Raw genomic sequence first — 11743 nt, 5'->3', positions numbered from 1 at the left:
AGAGTGCGGTTAGGGTTTTACGAGGAGAGACTGATGCGATGGGCCTTGGAAGAGGGATCTTTGTCGCCGTGATCCAGCAAACAAAGGAGAGCAGTGATGCCAGCGGGGGCGGTGGTGGTGGTAGTGGATAAGGAATCCTCTATGTTGTGGCACCGTAGATTAGGACACATCTCTATCGAGAGAATTAAAAGATTGGTAAATGAAGGAGTACTTAGTACTTTGGATTTTGCTGATTTTGAGACTTGTGTGGATTGCATTAAGGGTAAGCAAACTGACAAATCTAAAAAAGGTGCAAAGAGGAGCTCAAACCTATTAGAAATCATATATACAGATATTTGTTGTCCAGATATGGATGCAAGTAGTCCAAAATACTTTATCACCTTTATAGACGATTATTCACGATATATGTATCTCTACTTACTTCGTACTAAGGATGAAGCTTTGGATGCCTTTAAAATTTTTAAGGCTGAAGTCGAGAAACAATGTGGAAAGCAAATTAAGATCGTGAGATTTGATCGAGGTGGAGAGTACTATGGTAGATACACGGAGAATGGACAAGCACCTGGTCTGTTTGTGAAGTTTCTTCAGGAACATGGGATTGTTGCCCAGTACATTATGCCTAGTTCTCCGGATCAGAATGGCGTGGCAAAAAGAAGAAACCAAACTTTAATGGACATGGTAAGAAGTATGAGAAGTAATAAAAAAACTTCCTTAATTCTTATGGATTGAAGCATTAAAGACGATTGTGTATATATTAAACTGAGTTCCAACCAAGGCTGTCTTAAAGACACCTTTTTGAGTTATTCAAAGGTTGGAAACTGAGTTTGCGACATATATGCGTTTGGGGATGCCCATCTGAAGTGAAAGTTTATAACCCACAAGAGAAGAAACTAGACCCAAGGACTATTAGTGGGTATTTCATTGGATATGTTGAAAAGTCCAAAAGGTATAGATTCTATTGTCCATCACATAGCACTAGGATTGTGGAATCAAGAAATGCCAAATTTCTTGAGAATGACTTGATTAGTGGGAGTGATCAATTTCAGGACATTGCTTTTGAAAAAGATCACTATGAAGCTCATCCCTCTAGCTCAAGTAATAGATTGGTTGCCATTCATACCCCTCAAGTACAAACAGGTGTTAGACAACCAATGATTGAAAATCCACAAATTATTGGAGACAATCATACAAATCAAGTTATTGATTAGGAATATCAAGATAATGTTAAACAACCTGTTGAACAACCGGTTGAGCAACAAGTTTCTCAAGAAAGTGATGAGGTAACATTAAGAAAATCTACTAGAGTCAAAAGGTCAGCAATTCCTAGTGACTATGTAGTGTATCTGCAAGACTCATACTACAACATTGGAGCTGCAAATGATCCTGAAACGTTTTCACAGCCCATGAGTTCTAAAGAATCAAACTTGTGGCACAATGCCATGAAAGATGAGATAGATTCTATGGCGTTTAACCAAGTCTGGGATCTCATACAGTTGCCTAGTGGTGTAAAAGCCATTGGATGTAGATGGGTTTTTAAAACCAAGAAAGACTCACAAGGCAACATTGAGATACATAAGAAAAGACTTGTTGCCAAAGGGTTCACTCAAAGAGAAGGAATTGATTACACAGAGACTTTTTCTCTTGTATCTAAGAAATATTCTTTCCGAGTAATTATGGCATTAGTAGCTCATTTTGACTTTGAGTTACATCAAATGGATGTGAAAACAACATTCCTTAAGGGTCATCTAGAGGAAGAGGTTTACATGAAACAACCTGAAGGATTCTCCTCTGCTAAAGGTGAGCACTTAGTTTGCAAGCTTAATAAATCAATCTATGGCTTGAAGCAAGCCTCCCGCCAATGGTATCTGAGGTTTCATGATGTTATCACTTCATTTGGCTTTGAAGAGAACATCATGGATCAATGTATATACCAAAAGGCCAGTGGGAGTAAGATTTGCTTTCTTGTGTTATACGTGGATGACATTTTGCTTGCAACTAATGATAAAGGTTTGCTATATGAGATGAAACAATTTCTCTCGAAGAACTTTGATATGAAGGATATGGGAGAGACATGTTATGTCATTGGGATTAAGATCCATAGGGAAATATCTCGAGGCATTTTGGGTTTGTCTCAGGAGACTTATATTAACAAAGTTTTAGAGAGATTTAACATGAAAGATTGTTCACCAAGTGTAGCTCCCATTGTGAAAGGTGACAAACTCGCTTTGAGTTAGTGCCTGAAAAATGATTTTGAGCGGGAACACATGAAGAATACTCCATATGCTTCAGCTGTTAGAAGCCTTATTTATGCACAAATTTGTACCAGACCTGACATGTTGTTGGAGTTTTGGGAAGATATCAGAGTAATCCAGGTATTGACCGTTGGAAAGCTGCAAAGAAAGTGATGAGATATCTTCAAGGGACAAAGGATTACATGCTCATGTACAGACGGACTGATTTTTTGGAAGTGATTGGCTACTTCGATTTAGACTTTGCTGGTTGCGTTGATTCACGAAGATCAACATTTGGTTATATTTTTATGTTAGCCGGTGGAGCTATATCTTGGAGAAGTGCCAAGCAAACCTTAACTGCTACTTCCCCTATGGAGGCTGAGTTCGTTTCCTATTTTGAAGCTACCTCGCATGATGTATGGTTGAAGAGTTTCATGTCTGGCCTTAGAGTTGTGGACTCTATTTCCAGGCCATTAAAGTTGTACTGTGACAACTTTGCTGTGGTGTTTATGGCTAAAAACAACAAAAGTGGAAGTCGAAGTAAGCACATCGACATCAAGTACTTAGCCATAAGAGAACGTGTTAAAGAGAAGAAAGTGGTCATTGAACATGTCAGCACTGAGTTGATGATTGCTGATCCTTTAACTAAAGGCATGCCACCAAAGAATTTTAAGGATCATGTAGTACAAATGGGACTTGGTTCCATGATGTAATTTCATTGTACGTACATTTGTTATTTTCAATGAAACTCTTATTCAATTAGATATTTTCTCAAATGGTTTTTTGCACATATTTATTTATTTTGAGAAAAATCATTCGGTTTAGATCTAGAATAAACATATGGTTTATTCATTAAGTTAAGAGCTAACGTTGAGAAACTTGATATATTGTGGTACATGGAAGATATTACTCATCATCAGAGAACCTATCGCCATGACTCATATATTATGTTTCTTGTTACGGTTGATGTTAGAGTTAAATGGACCAAGTGGGAGAATGATGGAATGGCCCACGTTCGGCCCACATTCCATGTTTCTTTTTTTTTATTATTTTTTCCCGTTGCAATTTTTTGGGAATTCTTTTTTCTAAATCTGGTCTATTTTCCTTCTACATTCAACCTTTATCTCAGCAACCTTCAGTAACAAACTCACGTACCTATCCTCAAGTCCACGTTCTGATAACGAATTGGTTGAGCTCTGTGATGGACAAACTTTATAAATAGGATGGGATGCTCTCAGTTTGGTATCACCAAACCCACTTCTCTATTCAGAAAAATACATCATTTATTCAGAGTGAGTAAGGGTTCGGAAGAACAAAGTTGCCTTCGGGTTCGTGTATGGGTTGCTTCGCGTTTGATCTGCAATGGATGGAGGTACGCTCGTAATATTTAGTTTCCACTGTTTGATCTGAATATGCCATTTAAATTGATTTGCATGTTTAGATCAGTACCTGTATAAATTTTATCAAGAACAAGCCTCTCCATGTCACTTCTTTCTCTTGGGTTTTTCAGCTTGCTCTGTTTTCACTGCCTTCCTGCACAAAGGCTCAAGCACTTTCTGGTTTAAGGTATTTTATGAAAATGTTTATTTTTGCAAAATATATCAGTATGATTTATTAGTGGTGTAGTGATAATGGTAGCACTACTTTACTATTATTCAAAAATGTTGGGACAACAAATCGTGAACGTGGCTTTTGCCCACATATAGGTTTTATTATAGTTTTATGTGGTGAAAAAATTCAACTCATTCCCTCCCTTTCAATTTAATACGTAACTTCTAATAATACACACCAAGCCATGATAGGAATATTTAGTAACCTTTTCCTTATTTAAGATGCAATCTTTTTGGGTGATCCTTTTCTCGATTATGTTTTTAGCAACTACAATTAATATTCAGTAATCTTCAAATCCTCTTATAAGTAATACCATATCAAAGTATCTGAATTAACGTGTATTGCTATATTTAGAGATGAGTAGCACCATATCCCCATCAAGGACTTGCCTCACCCATGGCACCACTACGAAAGATATGCAAAGTCCTCTACCCCATGTCACTTCTGAGCTCAACTCGGCAAGGCCTACGTCACTCATTCATTTGGTAATTACCTCTGTCAAACCATCAATGAGTTGTCATTTTGTTATTAAAATCATATTGCTTTTTTTGTATGATTTTATTTACATTATGATTTTTTTTTCTTTTTAGGAAAACGAATGGGTGCCAAATTGTGATGAAGAATTAAAGCCTAAGGTTGGAAAAACTATTTGAAAGGTTAGAGGAAGGGGAAGGGGAACAATTTCACAAAAAAAAATATGCATATAATGTTGGATTTAGTGTGTGTTGTTCATCAGAAACAAAAGATAAAAAAGGTTTGAAGCATTGGAAGTATTTTGTTTGCTCAAAAGAATGTTACAAATCCAATACGACAAAAGTGGTGGAGCAAAGTGAATAAACTATTAAGTCTAGAAGAAGGAGTCTTACAAGAGAAGGATACAATGCAAAGGTTGTCTTCAAACTGGTAGAGAAAGGTAAATATGAGCTTATTCAATTTCACGAAACCCATACACATGCAGTTGCTTCACCTATGAAGAGACGATTTCTAAGATCAACAAGAAAGGTGAATCATGTCCACAAGAATTTATTGCATGCATATGATAGGGAAAATATTGGGGCTTCAAAAACTTATTGAAAAAATAGTTTAGGGGTTATCAAAATATTGGGTGCATGATAGAGATCTTCAAAATTATTCAAGAGATGTAAAAAATGGAAAGAGAAGATGCAAATAATTTGGTTGTGTTTTCATTTAGAATCATAGAGGCAATATATACACAAATACATATCTCTAATTAGATGATTCTGCTCCTATAACTCAGCAATCTATTCCTACAATCAAGTCATTCTAATATGACTGATTGTTATCATATTTAAAGTAAGAATCATGGGATACAATTAACTCTCATAATAACAAGAATCATAGAATATTGACTTTCCTAACACTCCCCCTCAAGTTGGAGAGTGGATATCAAGAACTCCCAACTTGCGCTTCATTGTAAGAAAGGATTCCTTCCCTAGTGGTTTAGTGAACACATCGGCAACTTATTCTATTGAAGGAACATACTCAGTTGCAACTGAACCATCTTGAATTTTATCATGAATAAAATGAAAATCTATCTCTATATGTCGAGTTCTTTCATGAAATGCTGGATTAGACGCAATGTGAAGAGCTGCTTTGTTGTCACAATACAACAGTGCTGCCCTTGAGTGCAATATCCCCAAATCCTTCAACAATGAACGTAGCAAAGACAACTCACAACATGTGCCTGTCATAGCTCTATATTCTACTTCAGCTAATGATAGAGAAACTGTCTTTTGTCTTTTTGTTCGCCAAGAAATTAGAGAGGATCCCAAAAAAACACAATACCCTGTAGTTGATTTTCTGGATATTGGACAACCTCCCCAATCTAAATCACAAAAAGCACGTAAAGATAAATCATTTTGGGAAGAGAAAAATAAACCTTGACTTAGATTGTTCTTTAGATACCGAAATATTCGCATGACAGCTTCCATATGAGGTTTGTGAGGAGCATGCATGAATCTACTCAATATGTGCACTGAGTAGGTGATATCCGAATGAGTAACAGTCAAATAAATTAGGCGTCCTACAAGTCGCCTATATGGGGATGGATCTTTCAACAATTCTCCTTCATTTGACAATTTTACATTTTGCTCCATGGGAAAATTCACAGGCTTAGCTCCCAAACATCCTCCATCTTTTAGAATTTCCAAAGTATATTTTCTTTGGGAAATGAATATACCTTTCTTTGACCGAGAAACCTCCATGACCAAAAAATACTTCAAGTCACCCAAATCTTTAATCCGGAATTGATTATGCAAAAACTTTTTAAGAGCAATTATGGCATTAGGATCATTACCAGTTATGAGGATGTCATCAACATAGATCAATAAGGCAGTAAATGATTTTGCCTTTCTTACATGTAAACAATGAATAATCTGCTTTTGATTGAATAAATCCAACACCTTGAATAGTTGTAGAGAACTTGGCAAACCATTGGCGAAAGGCTTGTTTTAATCCATATAAGGATTTGTTGAGGCGACACACAAGGTTTTAATCCATATAAGAGACATATAAATTTCTTCAGAAAGATCTCCGTGAAGAAATGCATTGTGGACATCAAGTTGATGAAGTGACCAATTTTGAGCAGCTGCCAAAGCTAATAAACAACGTATTGTAACCATTTTAGTAGTAGGTGAAAAAGTGTCATGGTAATCAATCCCTTCAATTTGTGTGTAACCTTTTGCTACTAACCATGCTTTACAGTGTTCAAGAGAACCATATGATTTGCGCTTGATTTTGTAGACCCTGTGGCGTCCCTAAATTAATGACTGGTTTGATGGTAATAATTTAAATAACAAAAACCATGGTAAATTTTTTTTTCTTCTTTTTCTTTTTCATTTCTTTCTCTTTTCACCATAACTAGGTTTAGAAGGAAAATCCTCACTATAGAGTCCTGAATGGCCAGTTCACAACTCTATTCGGAGTCATTTCTTTCTTACCGCGCATAATCTCTAAACTAATTTGTTGTTTCAAAAGGAAGAATGTACCAGCCATTACTTTAGGTCGTCACGTGAAAATAAAAGAATAAAATACGGTCAATAAACTCTTTTACAAATAAAGTTGCAAATGCTTTCTTCTCCAATAACAAGATTGATCATAAATACATTCATCATTTAAAGCTGTCCAAAATATGGGAGTTTTACAAAATACATAGTGTCATCCAGAGCAAAGGTGTCCACAGTGGTGGCTTCAGCCACATGTATACAATCGTCAAATTCCTATACAACAGGTCTACCCATACAAAAACAAAAGAGTAAACCTAACAGTTAGTCCTAGATACACCCACCCTCAAAAAGTATATAAAACTAGTCCGAAGAGCTGTCCACTAGGATGAAGAGCCTCCGCTGATCGCCATCTCCCCCGGGCCACTATCCTCTGTAGAATCTGCCTCAGATGCCGACATGACTTCCTCGGGAGAATCCACCTCAAGAAGTGGATCCTCATCACCCTCTAGAAAGTCAAGAGCATCCACAGCAGGCTCAGGAGGTAGCTCCTCAAGATCCTCCTCGGGGTCTTCCTCGGATGACGTTACCTCGATCACTTGGACGGGCTCCTCTAGACGATATGGTGTATGCGTGGGTAGTATCCACTCCACAGTGCGCTGAAGCGTCCGTGCAGGTTCATCTGGATGCACCAAAGAAGTAGCCGTGAATCGAATCGTGCCCCGAAATCGGAACTTCGCGTTGCCTTTGAGGGTCTCCCAAGCTCCCTCTAGGCACTCCATCTCTACTCGATCATGGATTAGCTGCGCCGCCATCACGATCTACAAGAAAGAAAAGAAAGGGGTAGACTCTTTCACGAAAATCTAACTATGCCGCACACAATTCGTCTCATAACCACTACATGCAAGTAAAAGGGGTATCTTTAGGCTTTTCATCTCCGATAATCGATTACACAGCCTTGGTAATCGATTACCAGAGGCCAAACTCGAATTACACAGCTTCAGGACATGAAAACCTGAGAAAGGCACTGTGTAATCGATTACACATACCTGGTAATCGATTACCAGTGACCCATCCCTCTGTGTAATCGATTACACAGACTGGTAATCGATTACCAGAGGCCTCCATAGTCTTCCAGTTCCCTTTTTGAAGCCTGGTAATCGATTACACCCCTTGGTAATCGATTACCAGAGGCTTCCCTAGCTTCCTGACCTCGTTTTCAAGCCTGGTAATCGATTACACCCCGTGGTAATCGATTACCAGAGACCATCTTAGCCTCTTGTCTTCATTTTTAAGCCTTGTAATCGATTACCCACCCTTGGTAATCGATTACCAGAGGCCATAACCCATATATCACACAAGATTCACAGCTGGCCAGCCACCACACAAGCCTCCTTGCTTTGTGGTCTTTGTTCCTTTTATCTGTTGACTGCCAGGAGCTCGCCTGTTTAGGTACATCACAGGTTCTCACTGACCGACTATGCCTGGGTTGGGTCGGGATTGGTCAAGCTTGGTTTTGGGAAATAGCACCCCACCTGACGTCCCCAAGGTCTCCTGACCCCCACGACATATCTCCAGGTACCACTCTGTGGTCAACGAATAAAAGCAGGAAGTTTCACCCTTCTACACTTCCTCTTTTCAAGCTTGTAGGATTATGGGGTACCCATCACATGTGGTACTAGGTGGCGGTCGGGCGATGGTGCACAACAAGTTTTCCACATCCACAAATCGTGCATAAACCCACCATCCCCTGTTGCCCACCTCCAACCGAGCTCACGTACTCCCACGTAGCCCATATCCTCGTTTCTCTCAACACCGGGTCCCCATCAATCCTCCCAAGCTTCCCCAACATCCAAGTAATTCAACATTCAAACCACACAAACTATCACAGCCAAAGAAAACAGGGCAAAGGCAGAAAACTCTGCCCAAAACACCAACCAAAATCACAGCTTTTCTCACTTAAAGACCCCAGTAACAATTCCTTCGTTCCAGTTCGTTAACCGTTGGATCGACTCGAAAAGTTTACTGGAAGTCTCTAGTACATAAGCCTACATTTTGACCGTTGGGATCTACTAGCAAACATCCAGAACTAATTCTGCACTACTCTTTCCACAACCAGCAAATGCATAGCATTTTTCTGCACAAAGCCAAAATTCTGCTGTACCTATTTGACAGCAAAATTCTGCATAAGTGCAGATTTCGAAAATCACACTTTCCCTCATCCAATCTTGCCCAAATCAAATCCTACAAGTCCCAAATCATGTATCAATCATGTCTAAACCAAAGTCAAGCTTCAAAACACAACAACACAGAATCTAGGTGTCCAATACCCCTCAATTCAATGGGTTTTCTAGGTTTGAGAAGTGAAATTGAGAATGATGTAAATTTGGAGCAAACTCTCAACTCACACAAGTCTATAACATCAATCTAAACTTTCTCAAACTGGATTTACACCTAAACTTCCACCGAATCAAAATTTGACTCCTCAACACCCAATTTTGCCCTAGAAATGGCTCTTGGTTCACTTTGGTCATTTGTTTTTCTCTCTAGCACAGTCCAAGCTTTCTCATAAGTCCTAAATGACATTTCAAGCTAGGATTAACTCACTTTAACCTCCATTTACCACAGAATCCAGATTTAATCTTCCCACTCTCAAAGCCTCACTCTTTTTCCACTCATAACGCCACATTCTCACTTTCTAACCCTAGGTTAACTCTACCCTTCATCTCTAATAGTTTTCCATAAGCAATTTCAGCACATAAACATCACAAGCATCATCATAAAAACCCTAAAACAGAATGGGTATGTTTAACTCATCCAAACATGGCAAGTTCCACATGCTTTCAACAAGTGTCTTCACAAATAACTATCATGAAGCAGAAAACTAGCAAAACTACCCATCATATCTCCCAAAACCCCATACCCACGAAAATCAAGAGAGAAAGAAGTCCACCCAAACCTGAAATTTCGAAGTCCCACACGTAGAGACGCGCTTCACGACTCCGAAAATGCCCTCCTTTCGCGATTTGGAGCAGAAATGGGCACCAAAGGTTGAAGCTTTGTTTGGAGCTTCAATGGAGAATGAAGGAGAAGAGAATGGCAACGTGAGAGAGAGAGGAAAAGGCTTCTGAAATTTTTGGGCTGAGTGAGGAGAGCGAATATAGCTTTTTGGTTTTAAAAAAAAGGGTTTTCTCTTTTTCTATTATTTTATTTAAGCAATGCCACATGTCCCCATTTGAGTGGAGCAAAAGGTCCCACTTTCTCTTTTGATTGTGACCCATACTCAGTCACAAAAAGTGAGAAAAATCTGACCTTTGAAACGCTAAAATCTTGCCTCGGTTTGCGTTCCGTTTCTCTGGTTCCAGTTCCTCGCGTTTCTCTGCGTCCGTCGGGGCCAGTTTTCGAAAGTAATCAATATATATATATATCAAAACGCTCAGAATAAAACCCCGAGCATGGTTCAGAGGTTGGTTTTGTTAAATTTTAAGTCGCACGCAAAACGATGATTTTTAAACTAATTAATTAAGAATTAACCCATAACCTCCCAGTTATGGACTTCTCTTCCTTAATTAGCCTAACCCGCATATCTTGCCTCCACCATTCTTACTTCTATCAAGAACATATATGCATATGCACTGAATAATACTTATATATATATATATATATATATATATATATATATATATATATATATATATATATAATCATTCAAAATACATCGTTTCCAAAAATTCCGGGTAGAATTTCCAGGATGTCACAATACTCCCACCCTTTTAGGAATTTCGTCCCCGAAATTAACTACTCTATGAACAAACTTGGGTACAATTCTCTCATCCTATCCTCCAACTCCCATGTAGAATCACCCTCATCGGTTCCCCACTACACCTTCACCAACGCGATCTTCTTTCCTCTCAACGACTTCATTCTTCGGTCAGTGATCTTCTGAGGTTGTGCTTTATAGGTGAGGTTATCCTTCACCTGTACCTCGTCCACTGCAAGTATATGTGATGGATCTGGGTTGTACCGTCTCAGTTGAGAGACATGAAACACAGGATGCAAATTCGATAAACTCGAAGGTAAGGTGATATGATAAGCTACAGGCCCAATCTTCTTCAAAATCTGATACGGACCTAGATACTTGGGTGTCAACTTCCTAGATTTGAGAGCTCTTCCGACCCCGGTTACAGGAGAAACCTTCAAAAACATTGCTATTTAAAGCAGCCAACTCAGATTACATTGCTATTTGCCAATGAGATTGGGAAGCAGCTTGTTCATAACATGTAGGTTCAACATTATTAGTAATAGTAGCAATAAAGGATCTATGTTGTGGTGAGTAACAATCATATGAGACAAAATTGCATAGAGGATATCGTGTACCTTTACTTGGAAAAGATGACAAGAATGACAATGATTCGGGAGAACTTACTTGATTACAAACATAATCACTCAAGGCTATAGGGGGGACATGAGCTCTTTGAGAACGACGCAAAGGGGCTGTTGGAGAAGCAGTAGTGGCAGGGTTAGATTCCGCATGTGTTGGCTGGATGGATGAGAAATCTAAGACAACAATGGGTAGGACAGAATCTGTTTTAGTTGGGGAAGGAGAAATGGATTCGTAGGGAATAATATCCTCGTGGAAAATAATATCATGACTAGTCAAGACTTTATTGGTTTCAATATCATATAATTTGTGAGTTTTCTGACCAACTGGATAACCAATAAAAACACATTTGGTGGCACGAGGAGCAAACTTATGGGGTACATGAACATTTGTAGCATAAGCTAGACATCCAAAAACTCTAAGGTGAGAATAAGAGGGAATTTTTTTTATAAATTTTTTCGAAAGGAGTTTGGTGAGAAAGTATAGATGTGGACAACCTATTAATTATATGAACAGCAGCGGAGATACATTCTACCCAAAAGTGTAAAGAGAGATGA

Source organism: Glycine max, chromosome 9 (assembly GCF_000004515.6).
Source record: "Glycine max cultivar Williams 82 chromosome 9, Glycine_max_v4.0, whole genome shotgun sequence".
NCBI lineage: Eukaryota > Viridiplantae > Streptophyta > Magnoliopsida > Fabales > Fabaceae > Glycine > Glycine max.
Note: the sequence above shows the minus strand (reverse complement) of the source record.